The following is a 21438-nucleotide window of genomic DNA, read 5'->3' on the forward strand; positions in this document are numbered from 1 at the left end:
GTTACGTATACGCTGGGAGTCGGGAAGCAAGTTCAGGAAGTGACTTTTAATAATAAATAACACAAGGCACAAAACAAGAAACACGAGTAGCGTACAGACATGAAACAACGGAACAGAAACAATAAGGCCTAGGGAGAGTACGAAGGGTAAGGTAATCAGGCAGATGACTGAGTCCAGGTGAGTCTGATCAGGCCCGGAGAGGGAGAATACGTTATACATGACAGTTTCGGAGTTTGAAAAGAGCCATGCCTCAGAGACCTTCAGATTTGCCGCGTTTTTTTTTTCAGATGTTATAATAATTACCAAACTTCATTTTTAAGCTCACGTTTATCATGATTATTTCTAAAAAGGTCTGTCAGCAGTGTTTTGCAGAGGGTGTTGTACACTGTCTGGACCAGGCAAAGAGTAAAGAAAATACTAAAATTGCTTACATTTTTGGGGTTATTCTACGTTATACCAGTGTGGCAGTTGTACTAAACTTCTAAGGCATAAAAGTTCTTAAAAAATCCATGTGCATAATTAATTAAAATGACAATTGAACAGGTGAAGAGGTATATGATAACCTATGCAGAAAATAGGGATGGGAGATTGAAATTATTTTATTATTCGAATAGTATCATACATTTTATTTTCTTATATCTGGACATGTGTTTTTTTTAAAAACATACATTTAAAAGGGAGAAGGGAGAAGCTGGCACTTTATGGTTGCAGCTGGAAAGAACAGGCCAAGAGAGAGTTTGGAGTGAGACAGAGACGCCAAGGGAATTCGGCTACAGCCAAGACTAGCTAGCTAATTTGCAGCAGCAACGATATTATTTATTATCATTCTATATAACAGTGCCTGTCTTGACTGGAGTAGCCTATTGGATTCGACAACACTTCCTGTAGCTACTTACCCCAACGCTAGAATCCAATGGGCTGCTATAGCATGCTGACGAAAATACCAGTCATTAAACACTAGCAGTATTTCAATCTTCTCGATTTGACAGTTGGGCCGTATCTCATCCCTCAATTGAGGTTTCTGAGACTTATCTGTCGCCGGCTCCGCGCTGTCTTGATCATGGCATAGCCGCCTTCTGACTAGAGAGAGAATGTAATAAATGCCTAGTCGGATTCTGGCTGGGCTACAATGCCTTCAGAAAGTATTCATACCTTCTGACTTATTACACATTTTGTTGTGTTACAGCCTGAATTCAAAATTCAATAGATATTTGTTTTCTCTCACCCATCTACACACAATACCCCTTAATGACAAAGTGAAAACATGTTTTTAGAATTTTATTGCACATTTATTGAAAATTATATACAGAAATATTTAATTTACACCCCTCAGTCAATACTTTGCTGAATCACCTTTGGCAGCGATTACAGCTGTGAATCTTTCTAGGTAAATCTCTAAAGAGTTTTCCACACCTGGATTATGCAACATTTGCCCATTATTCTTTAAAGAATTCTTCAAGCTCTGTCAAATTGGTTGTTGATCATTGCAAGACCACAATTTTAAGGTATTGCCATAGATGTTCAAGTAGATTTAAGTCTAAACTTGGCCCCTCGGGAATATTCACTGTCTTCTTGGTAAGAAACTCCAGTGTACATTTGGCATTGTGTTTTAGCTTATTGTCCTGCTGAAAGGTGAATTCATCTCCCAGTGTCTGGTGGAAAGCAGACTGAAGCAGATTTTCCTCTAGGATTTTGCTTTTGCTAAGCTCCATCCCATTTATTTTTCATCCTGAAAAACCCCAAAGTCCTTGATAATTACAAGCATACCCATAACATGATGCAGCCGCCACTTAAAAATATGTAGTGGTACTTACTAATGTGTTGTAATGGATTTGCGTTCAGGAAAAAAATTGTAATTGCTTTGCCACATTTTTTGAAGTATTGCTTTAGTACCTTGTTGCCAACATGATACATGTTTGGAATTTTTTAAATTCTGTCCAGGCTTTTCACTGTCAATTAGGTAGTATTGTGGAGTACCTACAATGTTGTTGATTCATCCTCAGTTTCCTCCTATCACATCCATTAAACTATGTAACTGTTTTAAAGTCACCATTGGCCTCATGATGAAATCCCTGAGTGGTTTCCTTCCTCTATGGCATCTGAGTTAGGAAGGACACCTGTATCTTTGTAGTGACTGGGTGTATAGATACACCATCCAAAGTGTAATTAATAACTTCACCATGCTCAAATGGATATTCATTGTCTGCTTCTTTTCATTTTTATCCATCTACCAATTGGTGCCCTTCTTTGCAAGGCATTGGAAAACCTCCCTGGTCTTTGTGGTTGAATCTGTGTTTGAAATGCCCTGCTTCAACTGAGGGACCTTAAAGATAATTGCATGTTTGGGATACAGAGATGAGAGAGTAATTCAAAAGTCATGTTAAACACTATTATTGCACACATAGTGAGTCGATACGACTTATTATGTGATTTATTAAGGACATTTTTGTACCTCTGAACTTATTTAGGCATGCCATAACAAAGGGGTTGAATATTTATTTTTACTTTTGTATTAATTTATTTAAAAAATCATAGAACGCAATTCCACTTTTACATTATGGGGTATTGTGTGTAGGCTAGTGACCAAAAATCTAAATTTAATACATTTTAAATGTAGGCTGTAACACAACAACATTTGGAAAAAGTCAAAGGGTGTGAACAATTCTGAAGGCACCGTAATTGAGGCCACATGATGCGGTTTCTCCCCAAACCAATTCAGATAAAACAAGAGCCTACCATTTGGTTGCTTGTTGTAGCCTACTCCTCATTTCATCAACTTTTTTTCTTATATATATATATATATATATATTTTTTTTTTACATAGAATTAAGCATAAAGATTATGGCTCAAGATTGCAAGAAAAGGTATGTGTGTATGTGAGAGAGAGAGATTATGTACAGTATCTAATAGAGAGGAAGAGGAAGAGAGTAAGAGGAAGTGTTATACAGTCCTCTGAGGAAGTGAGACCATTCAAAGGACTGTTAAACAAGTTCAGAAGGTGAGATTGAAAATCTAACAAATAATTATTTGGATATTCAATTTCTCATGGGTATTTCCGAATCAATGGAATAGCGCAAAGTTCTCTGTATCGAGCATAGCAAAAGCTTTCTCAAACAAGGAAATAGGCTAGTGGCAACTTAAGAAACACTATTAATGTGTCATGCAATCAAGGTATGCACTTAAGGAAATATACTGCTAAAGTATCTGCTGACAAATTAGCAATATGTTTGCAGTGTACATGATTATTCTGTAGCCTAATTAACTGTACAGCAACATTATATTTTAGCAACCTTTGACCAGAAATAAGAAGCAGGAAGTAAAGTTCTAGATGTGGGGAGACTACAGTAAGGAGGAACTATAATGTTTCAGGAACTTGGGTGGTTTTCTTAACCTGATTTGAGTTGATTCTAGTGACTAATTGTGACCGTATACAGTCATAATGTAAGGTAACATTGCAATATACAGTGGGGAGAACAAGTATTTGATGCACTGCCGATTTTGCAGGTTTTCCTACTTACAAAGCATGTAGAGGTCTGTAAATTTTTTTATCATAGGTACACTTCAACTGTGAGAGACGGAATCTAAAACAAAAATCCATAAAATCACATTGTATGATTTTTAAGTAATTAATTTGCATTTTATTGCATGACATAAGTATTTGATACATCAGAAAAGCAGAACTTAATATTTGGTACAGAAACCTTTGTTTGCAATTACAGAGATCATACGTTTCCCGTAGATCTTGACTAGGTTTGCACACATTGCAGCAGGGATTTTGCCCCACTCCTCCATACAGACCTTCTCTAGATCCTTCAGGTTTCGGGGCTGTCGCTGGGCAATACCGACTTTCAGCTCCCTCCAAAGATTTTCTATTGGGTTCAGGTCTGGAGACTGGCTAGGCCACTCCAGGACCTTGAGATGCTTCTTACGTAGCCACTCCTTAGTTGCCCTGGCTGTGTGTTTCGGGTCGTTGTCATGCTTCTTCAATGCTCTTACTGAGGGAAGGAAGTTGTTGGCCAAGATCTCACGATACATGGCCCCATCCATCCTCCCCTTAATACGATGCAGTCGTCCTGATGCTTCCACCACCATGCTTCACGGTTGGGATGGTTTTCTTGGGGTTGTAATCATCCTTCTTCTTCCTCCAAACACGGCGAGTGGAGTTTAGACCAAAAAGCTATTTTTTTGTCTCATCAGACCACATGACCTTCTCCCATTCCTCCTCTGGATCATCCAGATGGTCATTGGCAAACTTCAGACGGGCCTGGACATGCGCTGGCTTGAGCAGGGGGACCTTGCGTGCACTGCAGGATTTTAATCCATGACGGCGTAGTGTGTTACTAATGATTTTCTTTGAGACTGTGGTCCCAGCTCTCTTCAGGTCATTGACCAGGTCCTGCCGTGTAGTTCTGGACTGATCCCTCACCTTCCTCATGATCATTGATGCCCCACGAGGTGAGATCTTGCATGGAGCCCCAGACCGAGCGTGGCTGACCGTCATCTTGAACTTCTTCCATTTTCTAATATTCAACAATGAGCGGTTTGGAAGGAATCAGTGGCTAACTGCAAGCATTGCAAAGCAATCATTAGCCTGCTATTCAGTGGAGTGGCTGTGTTGTACCAAGTCTAAGATTAAGGGTCTCTTTTCCTAGTTTAAAATTATAAACATTCAACATTTGTGCCACGCTCAAAACAACTGTTAACTCGGAACTGCAAAATCAGACTTTAGTGAGTTCAAGACGACTGGGAACTCAGGAAAAACAAGCTACGACTTTCGAACTTTCATCCAACTCGGAATTGTAAATCCGGGACTTGGGCCTCTTTCTAGAGCTACAACCTGAAGATCACTGACTTCATCATGATTTGACCTTTTTTTCTTCTAGTTCCCAGTTCTTTTGAAAGCACAATAAATCCAGAGAATGGCAGACTTTGATGACAAAGTTTGATGACAAAATTTGCCCACAAAGGACTGCCGCGCTACCTTCCTGTTCAAGTGAGCACCACAAGGTGAGTCCAAACATGTATTGTATGCTGCTGCATAAATTATGTAATATGCCAGGGAGATATGTATACTGTAGCTAATAAAGTAATACTAAATGTATGTTGTGTAGTAAGCTGTTAGTAGCCCATGTGCCTCACCCAAATAATTTGGTATTTTTTCACCTCTTAATTTCACCTACGGTTCTGACTTGGTGGTGCACATGTAGCCTATAACCTGTTTTTGAGAAATGTAATCATTGAATATTGTAAGACTTTCATTGTCTGCTTATATTTCTCCTGCGCTTCTGACTTTGTGTACAGGGAGAATAATGTAAGAACTGCCCATGTTCTAAATTCTGTCTGTCTGTACATTTCAAAAGTGCTGAACAAATAGTTATATTGACTACGTCCTTCCTAGCTCACTCATTGTCTTAATCAAAGTTACGGATTGCTTCTTATCCGCTTGTCATCCCCTTATTTCATAGTTTGTACATCTCAATTGTCTGTAGAAACCACATTTGTTTAAGCAAGTCAGCCATATCAGCTATGTTTTTTGAAAAGGCAGTAAATGAGCCTGAATGAACTGTTTCGCTGTCAGACAAGGCTCCGCTGATAGCCAGGTGTAGCAGTGGTAAGGTTTTGGGACTCTGCTGTTGGGAAAGCTTTATGTAGGCCCTAACAGTTTGTGGGCACCGTAAAACAGTGCCCACAGTAAAATGTTTGGATTCAGGTGGATTGCTGTGTCCTCACCTTTGTTCTGATCATTTCCTCATAGTCTCCAAAGTGTTCCATTTCAGTTTTTATTATGGTTATGCTTAGGAATCTCATATTTCTTCAGTTAAAAAACATTCAATTCGGCCCTCTCCATATAGGCCAATTCCCATGAGTGTAAAGGGTTAAAATCATTGAAAGAAAAAATGTGATACAAGGCTAAGAAGGTCAGATCGCACAAAATTACAAAATTAGATTGTTGTCATGAAAAGTTGGGTCCCACATGTGTAGTTTGTCAGTTTCCCTGGGTTTAAATAATATGTTCAACTACTCTCTATTCTTTAGATTACTGCTGTGGTAAAGCAACTGGACATTGCTCCTAATGTAGTGGATGACCAGTATATTCAATGTTGAGAGCAGATGCTAAAGAAGGGTGTTTATTGAAAGCAGAGCTGAATGCCAGTATGGAATATCATGCTGCATGGGAGGCAAAGCAATGCACAATGTTAATCCCAGGAAGTGTCAAGGAACACACGGCTGCTTGGTGGCTTACGGACATGGGGAAAGGATTTACGAAAGACTTTCAACGATGCAGTGGAGACTCAGGGTGGGAGTGTCAATCTCTACAACGGGGACTTCCGGTTACAATCCCTCCATTTCCTGCTGATGGATGCCATGTGCCATCAAGCCAAAAGTATGAGGCACAATTAAGGTCAGAAGTGTGAATTGGGAGGTTTACCTCAAGCGAGGCCAAACGTTCCAACTCGGAGGAAACTGCTACAGACAACGGGACCCTTTTCACATTTTACATTACATTTAAGTCATTTAGCAGACGCTCTTATCCAGAGCGACTTACAAATTGGTGAATTCACCTTCTGACATCAGTGGAACAGCCACTTTACAATAGTGCATCTAAATCATTTAAGGGGGGGGGGGGGGGAGAAGGATTACTTATCCTATCCTAGGTATTCCTTGAAGAAGTGGGGTTTCAGGTGTCTCCGGAAGGTGGTGATTGACTCCGCTGTCCTGGCGTCGTGAGGGAGTTTGTTCCACCATTGGGGGGCCAGAGCAGCGAACAGTTTTGACTGGGCTGAGCGGGAACTGTACTTCCTCAGTGGTAGGGAGGCGAGCAGGCCAGAGGTGGATGAACGCAGTGCCCTTGTTTGGGTGTAGGGCCTGATCAGAGCCTGGAGGTACTGCGGTGCCGTTCCCCTCACAGCTCCGTAGGCAAGCACCATGGTCTTGTAGCGGATGCGAGCTTCAACTGGAAGCCAGTGGAGAGAGCGGAGGAGCGAGGTGACGTGAGAGAACTTGGGAAGGTTGAACACCAGACGGGCTGCGGCGTTCTGGATGAGTTGTAGGGGTTTAATGGCACAGGCAGGGAGCCCAGCCAACAGCGAGTTGCAGTAATCCAGACGGGAGATGACAAGTGCCTGGATTAGGACCTGCGCCGCTTCCTGTGTGAGGCAGGGTCGTACTCTGCGGATGTTGTAGAGCATGAACCTACAGGAATGGGCCACCGCCTTGATGTTAGTTGAGAACGACAGGGTGTTGTCCAAGATCACGCCAAGGTTCTTAGCGCTCTGGGAGGAGGACACAATGGAGTTGTCAACCGTGATGGCGAGATCATGGAACGGGCAGTCCTTCCCCGGGAGGAAGAGCAGCTCCGTCTTGCCGAGGTTCAGCTTGAGGTGGTGATCCGTCATCCACACTGATATGTCTGCCAGACATGCAGAGATGCGATTCGCCACCTGGTCATCAGAAGGGGAAAGGAGAAGATTAATTGTGTGTCGTCTGCATAGCAATGATAGGAGAGACCATGTGAGGTTATGACAGAGCCAAGTGACTTGGTGTATAGCGAGAATAGGAGAGGGCCTAGAACAGAGCCCTGGGCGACACCAGTGGTGAGAGCGCGTGGCGAGGAGACAGATTCTCGCCACGCCACCTGGTAGGAGCGACCTGTCAGGTAAGACGCAATCCAAGCGTGGGCCGCGCCGGAGATGCCCAACTCGGAGAGGGTGGAGAGGAGGATCTGATGGTTCACAGTATCGAAGGCAGCCGATAGGTCTAGAAGGATGAGAGCAGAGGAGAGAGAGTTAGCTTTAGCAGTGCGGAGCGCCTCCGTGATACAGAGAAGAGCAGTCTCAGTTGAATGACTAGTCTTGAAACCTGACTGATTTGGATCAAGAAGGTCATTCTGAGAGAGATAGCGGGAGAGCTGGCCAAGGACGGCACGTTCAAGAGTTTTGGAGAGAAAAGAAAGAAGGGATACTGGTCTGTAGTTGTTGACATCAGAGGGATCGAGTGTAGGTTTTTTCAGAAGGGGTGCAACTCTCGCTCTCTTGAAGACGGAAGGGACGTAGCCAGCGGTCAGGGATGAGTTGATGAGCGAGGTGAGGTAAGGGAGAAGGTCTCCGGAATGGTCTGGAGAAGAGAGGAGGGGATAGGGTCAAGCGGGCAGGTTGTTGGGCGGCCGGCCGTCACAAGAAGCGAGATTTCATCTGGAGAGAGAGGGGAGAAAGAGGTCAGAGCACAGGGTAGGGCAGTGTGAGCAGAACCAGCGGTGTCGTTTGACTTAGCAAACGAGGATCGGATGTCGTCGACCTTCTTTTCAAAATGGTTGACGAAGTCATCTGCAGAGAGGGAGGAGGGGGGAGGGGGAGGAGGATTCAGGAGGGAGGAGAAGGTGGCAAATAGCTTCCTAGGGTTAGAGGCAGATGCTTGGAATTTAGAGTGGTAGAAAGTGGCTTTAGCAGCAGAGACAGAGGAGGAAAATGTAGAGAGGAGGGAGTGAAAGGATGCCAGGTCCGCAGGGAGGCGAGTTTTCCTCCATTTCCGCTCGGCTGCCCGGAGCACTGTTCTGTGAGCTCGCAGTGAGTCATCGAGCCACGGAGCGGGAGGGGAGGACCGAGCCGGCCTGGAGGATAGGGGACATAGAGAGTCAAAGGATGCAGAAAGGGAAGAGAGGAGGGTTGAGGAGGCAGAATCAGGAGATAGGTTGGAGAAGGTATGAGCAGAGGGAAGAGATGATAGGATGGAAGAGGAGAGAGTAGCGGGGGAGAGAGAGCGAAGGTTGGGACGGCGCGATACCATCCGAGTAGGGGCAGTGTGGGAAGTGTTGGATGAGAGTTAGAGGGAAAAGGATACAAGGTAGTGGTCGGAGACTTGGAGGGGAGTTGCAATGAGGTTAGTGGAAGAACAGCATCTAGTAAAGATGAGGTCGAGCGTATTGCCTGCCTTGTGAGTAGGGGGAAGGTGAGAGGGTGAGGTCAAAAGAGGAGAGGAGTGGAAAGAAGGAGGCAGAGAGGAATGAGTCAAAGGTAGACGTGGGGAGGTTAAAGTCGCCCAGGACTGTGAGAGGTGAGCCGTCCTCAGGAAATGAGCTTATCAAGGCATCAAGCTCATTGATGAACTCTCCGAGGGAACCTGGAGGGCGATAAATGATAAGGATGTTAAGCTTGAAAGGGCTGGTAACTGTGACAGCATGGAATTCAAAGGAGGCGATAGACAGATGGGTAAGGGGAGAAAGAGAGAATGACCACTTGGGAGAGATGAGGATCCCGGTGCCACATCAACATCACTTCCTGCACTGTAGTCGATGTGGATGCCCACTCTTGTGACTCAGAATGCACTGAGCAGCTGTTTTCTCCAGCAAGGGTCTTTAGTATGGCTGAAGTATATGAAGTAGTGAACAACAATGATGAGGAGAAGTACAGCGAGATTGTTTTTGACAAATTCAAGGATTTACAGCAATCACAACTGCTACCTCTTTTCCAGGTAAGACCCGGCTTAGTTTCTAGTGTGTGAAAGGTTCAGATTCAACTCTGTTCAGCATGTACAGCAATCTTGCTCATTGGAAATGAACCCCCTTCCACAACCCCAGGTCTCTCTCTCCCTCTCTCTCCCTCTCGTTCTCGCTTTTATCTCTTACACCAGGTCTTCTTTAACCTCTGAAGGCTCCTCTAATAGGTTGCTGAGCAATGGCTGCATTTCTCTGTTTTCCTGACCGTTGGGACTGACCTATAACAAACTGAAGGTTTGCAAGACATGCATGCATGTGTAACGGATGTGAAACGGCTAGCTTAGTTAGCAGTGCGCGCTAAATAGCGTTTCAATCGGTGATGTCACTTGTTCTGAGACCTTGAAGTAGTAGTTCCCCTTGCTCTGCAAGGGCCGTGGCTTTTGTGGAGCGACGGGTAACGATGCTTCGAGGGTGACTGTTGTTGATGTGTGCAGAGGGTACCTGGTTCGCGCCCGGGTATGGGCGAGGGGACGGTCTAAAATTATACTGTTACACATGCACACACAAACAAACAATTGCGTGTATGTAGATTAGGTACTAATTCACAGACAATTGCATTTGTATTTATTCCGGATCCCCATTAGCTATTGCCAAGGCAACAGCTACTCTTCCTGGGGTCCAATCGCAATTACATACAATACAACAATACATAACACAACACATTTACACGCTACTCTACCATAACACATCTACAATACAAAATCAATAATACAGCAAAATGACAATATTAAAATGTATGTGTGCACAGTGTTCAGTCATCAGCATGCATATACATAGACACACAGGCTTCACTCAGTGCCAGTGGCAAGTGTGTTAGCGTGTGTTTGAGAATGCCGTGCGTGTGCCATTGTGTGTCTCTTCGTAGTCCGTGCTGTTCCATCAGGTGTCGTTTTATCCATTTTTTAAAATCTGATTTTACTGCTTGACTTGAGTTACGTAATGTAGTCATGGCTCTATGTAGTACTGCGCATTTCCCGTAGTCTGTTCTGGTGGCACATCTTGTGGGGCATGCATGGGTGTCTGAGCTGGTTGTTAGTCACTTAAACAGACAGCTCAGGGATTTAAACATGTCAATACCTCTCACAAAGACTAGCAGTGACGCAGTCAATCGTTCTTCCACCCTGAGCCAGGAGAGATTGACATGCATATTATCAATGTTGTCTCTCCGTGTACATCGAAGGGCCAGACATGCTGCACTCTTCTGGGCTAATTGTAATTTGCATGTTCCTCTTTGTGGCACTTGACCATATGTTTTTTTTGAAAAGGCAGTAAAGGAGGCTGAATGATCTGTTTCGCTGACAGACAAGGCTCCGCTGATAGCCAGGTGTAGCAGTGGTAACGATTCACTCCATGGTGCTGAAACGAAAGCTCTGCTTTTGGCCCTAGCAGTTTGTGGGCACCGTTTGTCACCGTTATAGTGCAACCAATGTGATGTTTAGTATTGTGTAGGGTAGTGGCTTTGCTGGCATGCATCCTCCATTTTTATTAATTTTTTTGCCCCACCAAGAATCACATTCTAAAATGCGCCAGTGCATAACACACGTCTTTCCAGCAGCAGATTATGAGCGATAATGTCAAAAGCTGCTCTGAAGTCTAACAAAACAGCTGCCACAATCATCTTATTATCAATTTTTTTGTCCGAGAGCCGTACATGCTGAATGCACTTCCCTATAAGCTTACTGAAAGTCTGTTGTTATACTGAACAAAAATATAAACGCAACATCCAAAGTGTTGGTCCCATGTTTCGTGTTTCATGTTTGGAGCCAGTAAAGGGTGCTGTTGTTGGCAGAGAGGTATGCAACTCTCTTTGTTATTGGTCTATTCACTTATTTTACCACCTGGTGAAGGAAATTACGTGAACGTGTCTTGTCATTTTTGGCAATGCAGACTGCTGAAACAATGAGATGCAATGTCATTCTAAGCAAAACATTAGTTATATCCAGGTTTCCAGGAAGTGTCTCGTTTGTATGTGGAGTTTGTCTCTAGACGACTGCCTGGTAAATGACGTGGGAACAATAGTTGCTTTCTGGTACCTCAGAGAACAACTGGTAACTACCTGGTTCCAAACGATGCCCAGTGGTGCTTGTTTAAATGAATTTAAAGAGTAATTGATGACTAAATATGATGTAATAACCACTTCAGAATGTAATTTCTTAGTAAATATCAGGTAAACAGTGTAACTTGATTAATCAATTCCTTGCAGGTGTAACAAATCAAATTTAAAAACGTTAAATGATATGCACCAGCTTTAAGTTGCTGGGACCTCCTAATAACGTTTGATTCTGTTTGACATCTCGATAAAAGCAACGGCTTCACCCTGCCTCTTGTTATTATTGGTTGCGTGTGTGTATGTGTGTGTGCGTTGTGGTGTTGTGTATGTGTGTGTGTGGTATTTTCCGAAGAAGAAGACAAGATATTCGATGCAGTGAGTCCGAGAGCAGTTCTGGTGTTTCCTCAACATTCTTTTTTTTAACTTGCAACATCAACAAAATGAGTGAGTCAGGATCACAATGCAGCCGTTTTTCATATCAATAATTAGATAATTGAAGTAACAATTAAGGAGCCTACCTTCCTGTAATAGTTTTTTATTAAAATGGTCAAAAGAAATAAAAATAGCTATTTTAGCAGCAACCAAAGATCTCACCAACATTTAAACAAAAATGGATTGCAACAATAACAATGTTACACATTAATACAGGGACATACCTGTGAATACAATGAATAAATTAAATAATAGAACACTCCTTCCCCCTCCAAAAAAATAATAATTCAGGACATAATTTATACAGTGGAGCAAAAAAGTATTTAGTCAGCCACCAATTGTGCAAGTTCTCCCACTTAAAAAGATGAAAGGCCTGTAATTTTCGTCATAGGTACACTTCAACTATGACAGACAAAATTTGAAAAAAAATCCAGAAAATCACATTGTAGGATTTTGAATGATTTTTTTTGCAAATTATGGTGGACAATAAGTATTTGGTCACCTACAAATAAGCAAGATTTCTGGCTCTCACAGACCTGTAACTTCTTCTTTAAGAGGCTCCTCTGTCCTCCACTCGTTACCTGTATTAATGGCACTTGTTTGAACTTGTTATCAGTATAAAAGACACCTGTCCACAACCTCAAACAGTCACACTCCAAACTCCACTATGGCTAAGAACAAAGAGCTGTCAAAGGACACCAGACACAAAATTGTAGACCTGCACCAGGCTGGGAAGACGGAATCTGCAATAGGTAAGCAGCTTGGTTTGAAGAAATCAACTGTGGGAGCAATTATTAGGAAATGGAAGACATACAAGACCACTGATAATCTCCCTCGATCTGGGGCTCCACGCAAGATCTCACCCCGTGGGGTCAAAATGATCACAAGAACGGTGAGCAAAAAAAAAAAAATCCCAGAACCACCAGTGAATGACCTGCAGAGAGCTGGGACCAAAGTAACAAAGCCTGCCATCAGTAACACACTACGCCGCCAGGGACTCAAATCCTGCAGTGCCAGACGTGTCCCCCTGCTTAAGCGAGTACATGTCCAGGCCCGTCTGAAGTTTGCTAGAGAGTATTTGGATGATCCAGAAGAAGATTGGGAGAATGTCATATGGTCAGATGAAACCAAAATATAACCTTTTGGTAAAAACTCAACTCGTCGTGTTTGGAGGACAAATAATGCTGAGTTGCATCCAAAGAACACCATACTTACTGTGAAGCATCTGGGTGGAAACATCACGCTTTAGGGCTGTTTTTCTGCAAAGGGACCAGGACGACTGATCCGTGTAAAGGAAGGAGTGAATGGGGCCATGTATCGTGAGATTTTGAGTGAAAACCTCCTTCCATCAGCAAGGGCATTGAAGATGAAACGTGGCTGGGTCTTTCAGCATGACAATAATCCCAAACACACCGCCCGGGAATGGGCCAAAATACCAGCAACAGTGTGTGAAAACCTTGTGAAGACAGAAAATGTTTGACCTCTGTCATTGCCAACAAAGGGTATATAACAAAGTATGGAGATAAACTTTTGTTATTGACCAAATACTTATTTTCCACCATAATTTGCAAATAAATTCATTAAAAATCCTACAATGTGATTTTCATTTTTTTTTTCATTTTGTCTGTCATAGTTGAAGTGTACCTATGATGAAAATTACAGGCCTCTCATCTTTTTAAGTGGGGGAACTTGCACAATTGGTGGCTGACTAAATACTTTTTGGCCCCACTGTATGTGACAAGGCAATGAGACATTTAACAGACATTCAGAGACATGACTTCTAATAATTTTCCAAACTTCTTAAGTTTCACAAATATAATTGTACAAAAGAAGGAATTGTTCCTCCCCATTTACATATAGGTATTCCTGTCACGTCTGCTCTCGCTTCCCCTCGAGCGCCAGGCTGCCCTTCATTATGCACACCTGTCACCATTATTATGCGCATCTGCGCTCATTGGACTCACCTGGACTTGGAGTTTTAATTGCCTTCCCTATATCTGTCTGTTTCCTCTGTTTCATCCCCGTGTCAGCATTATTGTCATTTTGTTTTCCCCTGTCAAGACGCTGTCCATATTCTGTTCCTGTCCGTGTTTCATTAAATGTTCACTCCCTGTACTTGCTTCTCGTCTCCAGTGTCTGTCCTTACAATATCCAACATCAGGCTGTAATCATGGATGACACACTGACACTCTATAGTGGTTTATTCGTGTAGGGGAGAGCTTGTTGGGGGCCACTATAGCGTGAGCAATGATTATAGGGGAGAGAGTGTTGAGGGCCACTCGAGCATGAGCAATGATGATCAACTGTATAGACTGGTGTGTGACATTGTGTTGAAATACAGTAGCCTTGCCTTTGCACTTAATTAAGAGCTTCTCGAAGCAGATCTCAATAACTAGTAGTTCTTCATAGTCCAAATGGACCTCTCAGATATGTCATTTGGAGCAGTTTGGAGAAACATCATCTCCCACGTTCCTCTCTTTTCTTGAACAGTGAATAAATCAAGTGAACGATGAACACCTGAAAAATGAGGAAGTGCAACTTTTTAAAGTAGGGATTGAAGATAGTGTTAAATCACAAGCATTGGACAACAAACACCTTTATTCAATCAATGCATACTCACACAGTAGCCAGCATAGGCAAATAGACTTGAGGCATTCTGTAATTAAAAAATTGCAGTTTTAACAATTATTTGCACAATTTATATACTTGGGTAGAGTCAAGAATATGCAAGCTAGCATGAGTTTTACATCAAGTGTCTGTGTATGAAAAATACATTTATTGGTGCTAAATGACAATTTTGAGAAAATACAATATTATCCAAATGCTGTTCTGCCTCTTTAAATAAATGTAAACATTGCAATATGCACACTGCCTTAAAAAGCCAGTAAACACTATATGATTGAACTCTGCGCCCATCAAAGCTGCACAACATAAACTTGAACATTTCTGACAAAGCATTACAGTAGCTGAACCTAAAATATTCACTATAATGGAGGTAAACACATTTTCTTTTCAAATAACCTTGAAAATAAAGTATTTACAGATGTTACGTTTTGGAAAATACATGCACATTTTTTGTGTTTTTTGTAGCATTACTTTACAATCATATGTGTAGAGAGCGAGAGAGAATCAGAGACAGGAATGTGAGGAAGATGGAGAAAGAACCTTCATATCTATACTGCTTGTTGAGCATCTCATTCCAAAATCATGGGCATAGGCCTCCCTAGTGGTGCACATCACAGTGCTAGCTGTGCCACTAGAGATTCTGGGTTCACGACCCGGGAGACCCATGGGGCGGTGCACAGTTGGCCCAGCGTCATCCGGGTTAGGGGAGGGTTTGGCTGCAAGGAATGTTCTTGTCCTATCGCGCACTAGCGACTCATGGGCGCAGTGCATGCTGACACGGTCGCCAGGTGCACGGTGTTTCCTCCGACCCATGGTGCGGCTGGCTTCCGAGTTAAGTGGGCATTGTGTCAAGAAGCAGTGTGGCTTGGTTGGGTTGTGTTTCGGAGGACACACGGCTCTCGACTTTCGCCTCTCCCGAGTTCGTACGGGTGTTGCAGCAATGAGTCAAGCCTGTAACTACCAATTGGATACCAAGAAATTGGGAAGAAAAAGGGCTAAAAATAACAACAACAAAAAACATTTCTGTATGGACCTCACTTTATGCACAGGGGCATTGTCATGCTGAAACAGGAAAGGGCCTCCCACAAACTGTTGCCACAACATTGGAAGCACGGAATCATCTAGAATGTCATTGTGTGCTGTGGCGTTAAGATTTCCCTTCACTGGAACTAAAGGGCCTAGCCCGAAGCATGAAAAACAGCCCCAGACCATTATTCCTCCTTCACCAAACTTTACAGTTGCAACTATGCATTGGGGCAGGCAGCGTTCTCCTGGCATCCGCCAAACCCAGATTCATCCACCAGACAGCCAGATGGTGAAGCGTGATTCATCACTTCAGGGAACATTTCTACTGTTCCAGGGTCCAATGGCGGCAAGCTTTACACCACTCCAGCCGACGCTTGGCATTGCACATGGTGATCTTAGGCTTGTGTGTGGCTGCTCGGCCATGGAAACCCATTTCATGGGTTTGGAACTTGGTAGTGAGTGTTGCAACCGAGGACAGAGGACTTTTACGCGCTACGCTCTTCAGCACTCTGCGTTCCTGTTCTGTGAGCTTGTGTGGCTTACCACTTCGCAGCTGAGCCGTTGTTGCTCCTATAACTTTCCACTTCACAATAACAGCCCTTACAGTTGACCGGGGCAGCTCTAGCAGGGCAAGAATTTGACGAACTGACTTGTTGGAATCCTATGACTGTGCCACGTTGAAAGGCCATTCTATGCAAATGTTTCTCTATGGAGATTGCATGGCTGTGTGCTCGATTTTATATACCTGTCAGCAACGGGTGTGGCTGACATAGCGGAATCCACTAATTTGAAGGGGTTTTGTGTAATATATAGTGTACAAAAATAGTAGGGGCGTGGATCAGAAAACCACCATCTATCTCATGCAGCGCATCTCATTCGCACATCTCCTTCACATAGAGTTGATCGGGCAGTTGATTGTGGCCTGTGGAATGTTTTCCTGCTCCTCTTCAATGGCTGTGCGAAATTTTTAATATTGGCGGGAAATGGAACACTGTCGTACACGTCAATCCAGAGCATGCCAGACATGCTTTTTCTGTTAGACTCTGCAATCATAACCGGTCAACCCTTTAATATGTAACACTGCAGGTTATGCATGACCAATAACTAGCAGTATTTTGTAGTACTATGCCTGAAGGACCTATATTGCCAATTGACATTAAGGTGATAATCCCACTACACAATAAATAACTGCAGTATACTTTCACTGGCATTAGGGTGTTTGTGTGTGTGTGTGTGTGTGTGTGTGTGTGTGTGTGTGTATGTGTGTGTGTGTGTGTGTGTGTGTGTGTGTGTGTGTGTGTGTGTGTGTGTGTGTGTGTGTGTGTGTGTGTGTGTGTGTGTGTGTGTGTGTGTGTGTGTGTGTGTGTGTGTGTGTGTGTGTGTGTGTGTGTGTGTGTAACCCTGCCCATGCGAGTTTGTGCATGTGAGTGTCCATGTGTGTGCGACTGTGTGTGTTTACAAGGTGATGAGATGCTTATCAGAGAGAGGGAGAGCGAGTGCTGGCATGTTTATGTAAGAGCCCAGAGCTCTGGATTAAATGTCTTCATGGAATCAAAGAGATGGATGGGTGGATTTTTATCAAACTCTCAGATTGTGTTTTAATACTGCACTATTTCCCATGATGATTTGTTTTAGTACACAGTGCACAGTACTTCCTCATGAAATACTTTCATGTTGATGGCTAAATGTGTGTGTGTGTGTGTGTCTGCGTTTATCCCTCAGTGATTAAAGTGCTAAAATTTGCCTTTTTAATTTTACTAGGCAAGTCAGTTAAGAACAAATTCTTATTTTCAATGACGGCCTAGGAACAGTGGGTCAACTGCCTGTTCAGGGGCAGAACGACAGATTTGTACCTTGTCAGCTCGGGGATTCGAACTTGCAACCTTTCAGTTACTAGTCCAACAGCTCTAACCACTAGGCTACCCTGCCGCCACAGTAAGTATACACCACTGTACAGTGGGGAGAACAAGTATTTGATACACTGCCGATTTTGCAGGTTTTCCAACTTACAAATCATGTAGAGGTCTGTATTTTCTATAATAGGTACACTTCAACTGTGAGAGACGGAATCTAAAACAAAAATCCAGAAAATCACATAGTATGATTTTTAAGTAATTAATTAGCATTTTATTGGATGACATAAGTATTTGATACATCAGAAAAGCAGAACTTAATATTTGGTACAGAAACCTTTGTTTACAATTACAGAGATCATACGTTTCCTATAGTTCTTGACCAGGTTTGCACACACTGCAGCAGGGATTTTGGCCCACTCCTCCATACAAACCTTCTCCAGATCCTTCAGGTTTCGGGGCTGTCGCTGGGCAATACGGACTTTCAGCTCCCTCCAAAGATTTTCTATTGGGTTCAGGCCTGGAGACTGGCTCGGCCACTCCAGGACCTTGAGATGCTTCACACGGAGCCACTCCTTAGTTGCCCTGGCTGTGTGTTTCGGGTCTAGGTCATGCTGGAAGACCCAGCCACGACCCATCTTCAATGCTCTTACTGAGGGAAGGAGGTTGTTGGCCAAGATCTCACGATACAAGGCCCCATCCATCCTCCACTCAATTAGGTGCAGTCGTCCTGTCCCCTTTGCAGAAAAGCATCCCCAAAGAATGATGTTTCCACCTCCATGCTTCACGGTTGTGATGGTGTTCTTGGGGTTGTACTCATCCTTCTTCTTCCTCCAAACACGGCGGGTGGAGTTTAGACCAAAAAGCTCTATTTTTGGCTCATCAGACCACATGATCTTCTCCCATTCCTCCTCTGGATCATCCAGATGGCCATTGGCAAACTTCAGATGGGCCTGGACATGCGCTGGCTTGAGCAGGGGGACCTTGCGTGCACTGCAGGATTTTAATCCATGACGGCGTAGTGTGTTACTAATGATTTTCTTTGAGACTGTGGTCACAGCTCTCTTCAGGTCATTGACCAGGTCCTGCCGTGTAGTTCTGGGCTGATCCCTCACCTTCCTCATGATCATTGATGCCCCACGAGGTGAGACCTTGCATGGAGCCCCAGACTGAGGGTGATTGACCGTCATCTTGAACTTCTTCCTTTTTTCTAATAATTGCGCCAACAGTTGTTGCCTTCTCACCAAGCTGCTTGCTTATTGTTCTGTAGCCCATCACAGCCTTGTGCAGGTCTACAATTCTATCCCTGATGTCCTCACACAGCTCTCTAGTCTTGACCATTGGGGAGAGGTTGGAGTCTGTTTGATTGAGTGTGTGGACAGGTGTCTTTTATACAGGTAACAAGTTCAAACAGTTGCAGTTAATACAGGTAATGAGTGGAGAACAGGAGAGCTTCTTAAAGAAAAACTAACAGGTCTGTGAGAGCCGGAATTCTTACTGGTTGAAAATGCAAACGAATTACTTAAAAATCATACAATGTGATTTTGTGGATATTTGTTTTAGATTCCGTCTCTCGCAGTTGGAGTGTACCTATGATAACAATTACAGACCTTTACATGCTTTGTAAGTAGGAAACACTGCCGATTTTGCAGGTTATCAAATACTTGTTCTCCCCACTGTATATCACATAGCAAAAAACAATCCTCGCTTACATATGACATATCTCATATATTTAAAAAAGAAATGTCACTGTACACTTCGTATAACGATAAAAGCAGCTTATGAGACAAATTTTAATAACAAAATGGAACATCCTATCATTCTCATTTATACTCAGGAAATTGCAGGCTGACAGAGAAACACTGAATACTCTATATTTCCCCAGGTGCCTCTCTCTCTCTCTCTCTCTCTCTCTCTCTCTCTCTCTAAAAACAATATAATATCAGGACATACAGTTCACAGCTATTTCCAGCTGTTTGGTATCAGTCTGCTGAACTTACGACAAGCTGATAAAGGATGTATGATTATGGTACAGAAAGACACATAAATAAACAATCTTCCCTTTTCATTATTTTGTGTTATATACACTACGGCTCAAAAGTTTGGGGTCACTTAGAAATGTCCTTGTTTCCCATGAAAACAGACATGAAATGAGTTGCAAAATGAATAGGAAACATAGTCAAGACGTTGTAATAATAATTGTGTCCTTCAAACTTTGCTTTTTCGTCAAAGAATCATCAATTTGCAACAATTACAGCCTTGCAGACTTTTGGCATTCTTGTTGTCAGTTTGTTGAGGTAATCGGAAGAGATTTCACTCCATGCTTCCTGAAGTACCTCCCACAAGTTGGATTGGCTTGATGGGCACTTCTTATATAACATACGGTCAAGCTGCTCCCACAACAGCTCAATAGGGTTGAGATCCGGTGACTGTGCTGGTCACTCCATTACAGACAGAATACCAGCTGATTGCTTCTTCCCTAAATAGTTATTGCATAGTTTGGAGCTGCGCTTTGAGTCATTGTCTTGTTGTAGGAGGAAATTGGCTGCGCCGTCCACAGGGTAGGGCGTTGCAAAATGGACTGATAGCCTTCATTTTTCAAGATCCCTTTTAAATCAAATCAAATCAGCTGATATCTCAAAGTGCTGTACAGAAACTCAGCCTAAAACCCCAAACAGCAAGCATTGCAGGTGTTGAAGCACGTTGGCTAGGAAAAACTCCATAGAAAGGCCAAAACCTAGGAAGAAACCTAGAGAGGAACCAGGCTATGAGGGGTGGCCAGTCCTCTTCTGGCTGTGCCGGGTGGAGATTATAACAGAACATGGCCAAGATGTTCAAATGTTCATAAATGACCAGCATTGTCAAATAATAGTTCTGGGACCGGTAGCACGTCCGGTGAACAGGTCAGGATTCCATAGCCACAGGCAGAACAGTTGAAACTGGAGCAGCAGTTTTGTACCCTGTACAAATTTCCAACTTTACCACCACCAAAGCAACCCCAGACCATCACATTGCCTCCACCATCCTTGACAGATGGAGTCAAGCACTCCTCCAGCATTTTTTTTGCATCTCACGGATGTTCTTCTTTGTGATCCCAACACCTCAAACTTACATTTGTCTGTCCATGTTTTCCTCTGTCCAGCGTCTGTGTTCTTTATCCCACCTTAATCTTTTATTGGCCAGTCTGAGATATGGCTTTTTCTTTGCAACTCTGCCTAGAAGGCCAGCATCCCGGTGTCGCCTCTTCACTGTTGACGTTGAGACGGGTGTTTTGTGGGTACTATTTAATGAAGCTGCCTTTTGAGGCGTCTGTTTCTCAAACTAGACACTCTAATGTACTTGTCCTCTTGCTCAGTTGTGCACCGGGGTCTCCCACTCCTCTTTCTATTCTGCTTAGAGCCAGTTTGCGCTGTTCTGTGAAAGGAGTAGTACACAGCATTGTACGAGATCTTCAGTTCCTTGGCAATTTCTCACATGGAATAGCTTTCATTTCCCAGAACAAGAATAGACTGACGAGTTTCAGAAGAAAGTTATTTGTTTCTGGCCATTTTGAGCCTGTAATCGAACCCACAAATGCTGATGCTCCAGATACTCAACTAGTCTAAAGAAGGCCAGTTTTATTGGGTCTTTAATCAGAACAGTTTTCAGCTGTTTTAACATAATTGCAAAAGGATTTTCTAATGATCAATTAGCCTTTTAAATTGATAAGCTTGGATTAGCTAACACAACGTGCCATTGGAACCCAGGAGTGATGTCACGTTTGTCATAACGTGGAGACCAAGGCGCAGCGTGATTAGAATACATTCTTCTTTATTTACACGAAGGGCACTAAACAAACTAACAAAACAACAAAACGACTGTTAAGCTATATTAACCGAGTGCTGACAGGCAACTACACATAGACAATAACCCACAAAATACCCAAGGAATATGGCTACCGAAATATGGTCCCCAATGAG

At 43.1% G+C, this 21438-nt stretch overlaps 1 pseudogene; it reads left to right on the top strand.

Annotated features, from left to right (window-relative positions):
* The first annotated feature begins 4945 nt into the window (after positions 1-4945).
* LOC135508579 (T-cell ecto-ADP-ribosyltransferase 1-like) lies at positions 4946-9472 on the top strand (annotated as a pseudogene).
* The last annotated feature ends 11966 nt before the right edge of the window (positions 9473-21438 follow it).

The sequence above is a fragment of the Oncorhynchus masou genome, chromosome 21 (genome assembly GCF_036934945.1).
Source record: "Oncorhynchus masou masou isolate Uvic2021 chromosome 21, UVic_Omas_1.1, whole genome shotgun sequence".
Classification (NCBI taxonomy): domain Eukaryota; kingdom Metazoa; phylum Chordata; class Actinopteri; order Salmoniformes; family Salmonidae; genus Oncorhynchus; species Oncorhynchus masou.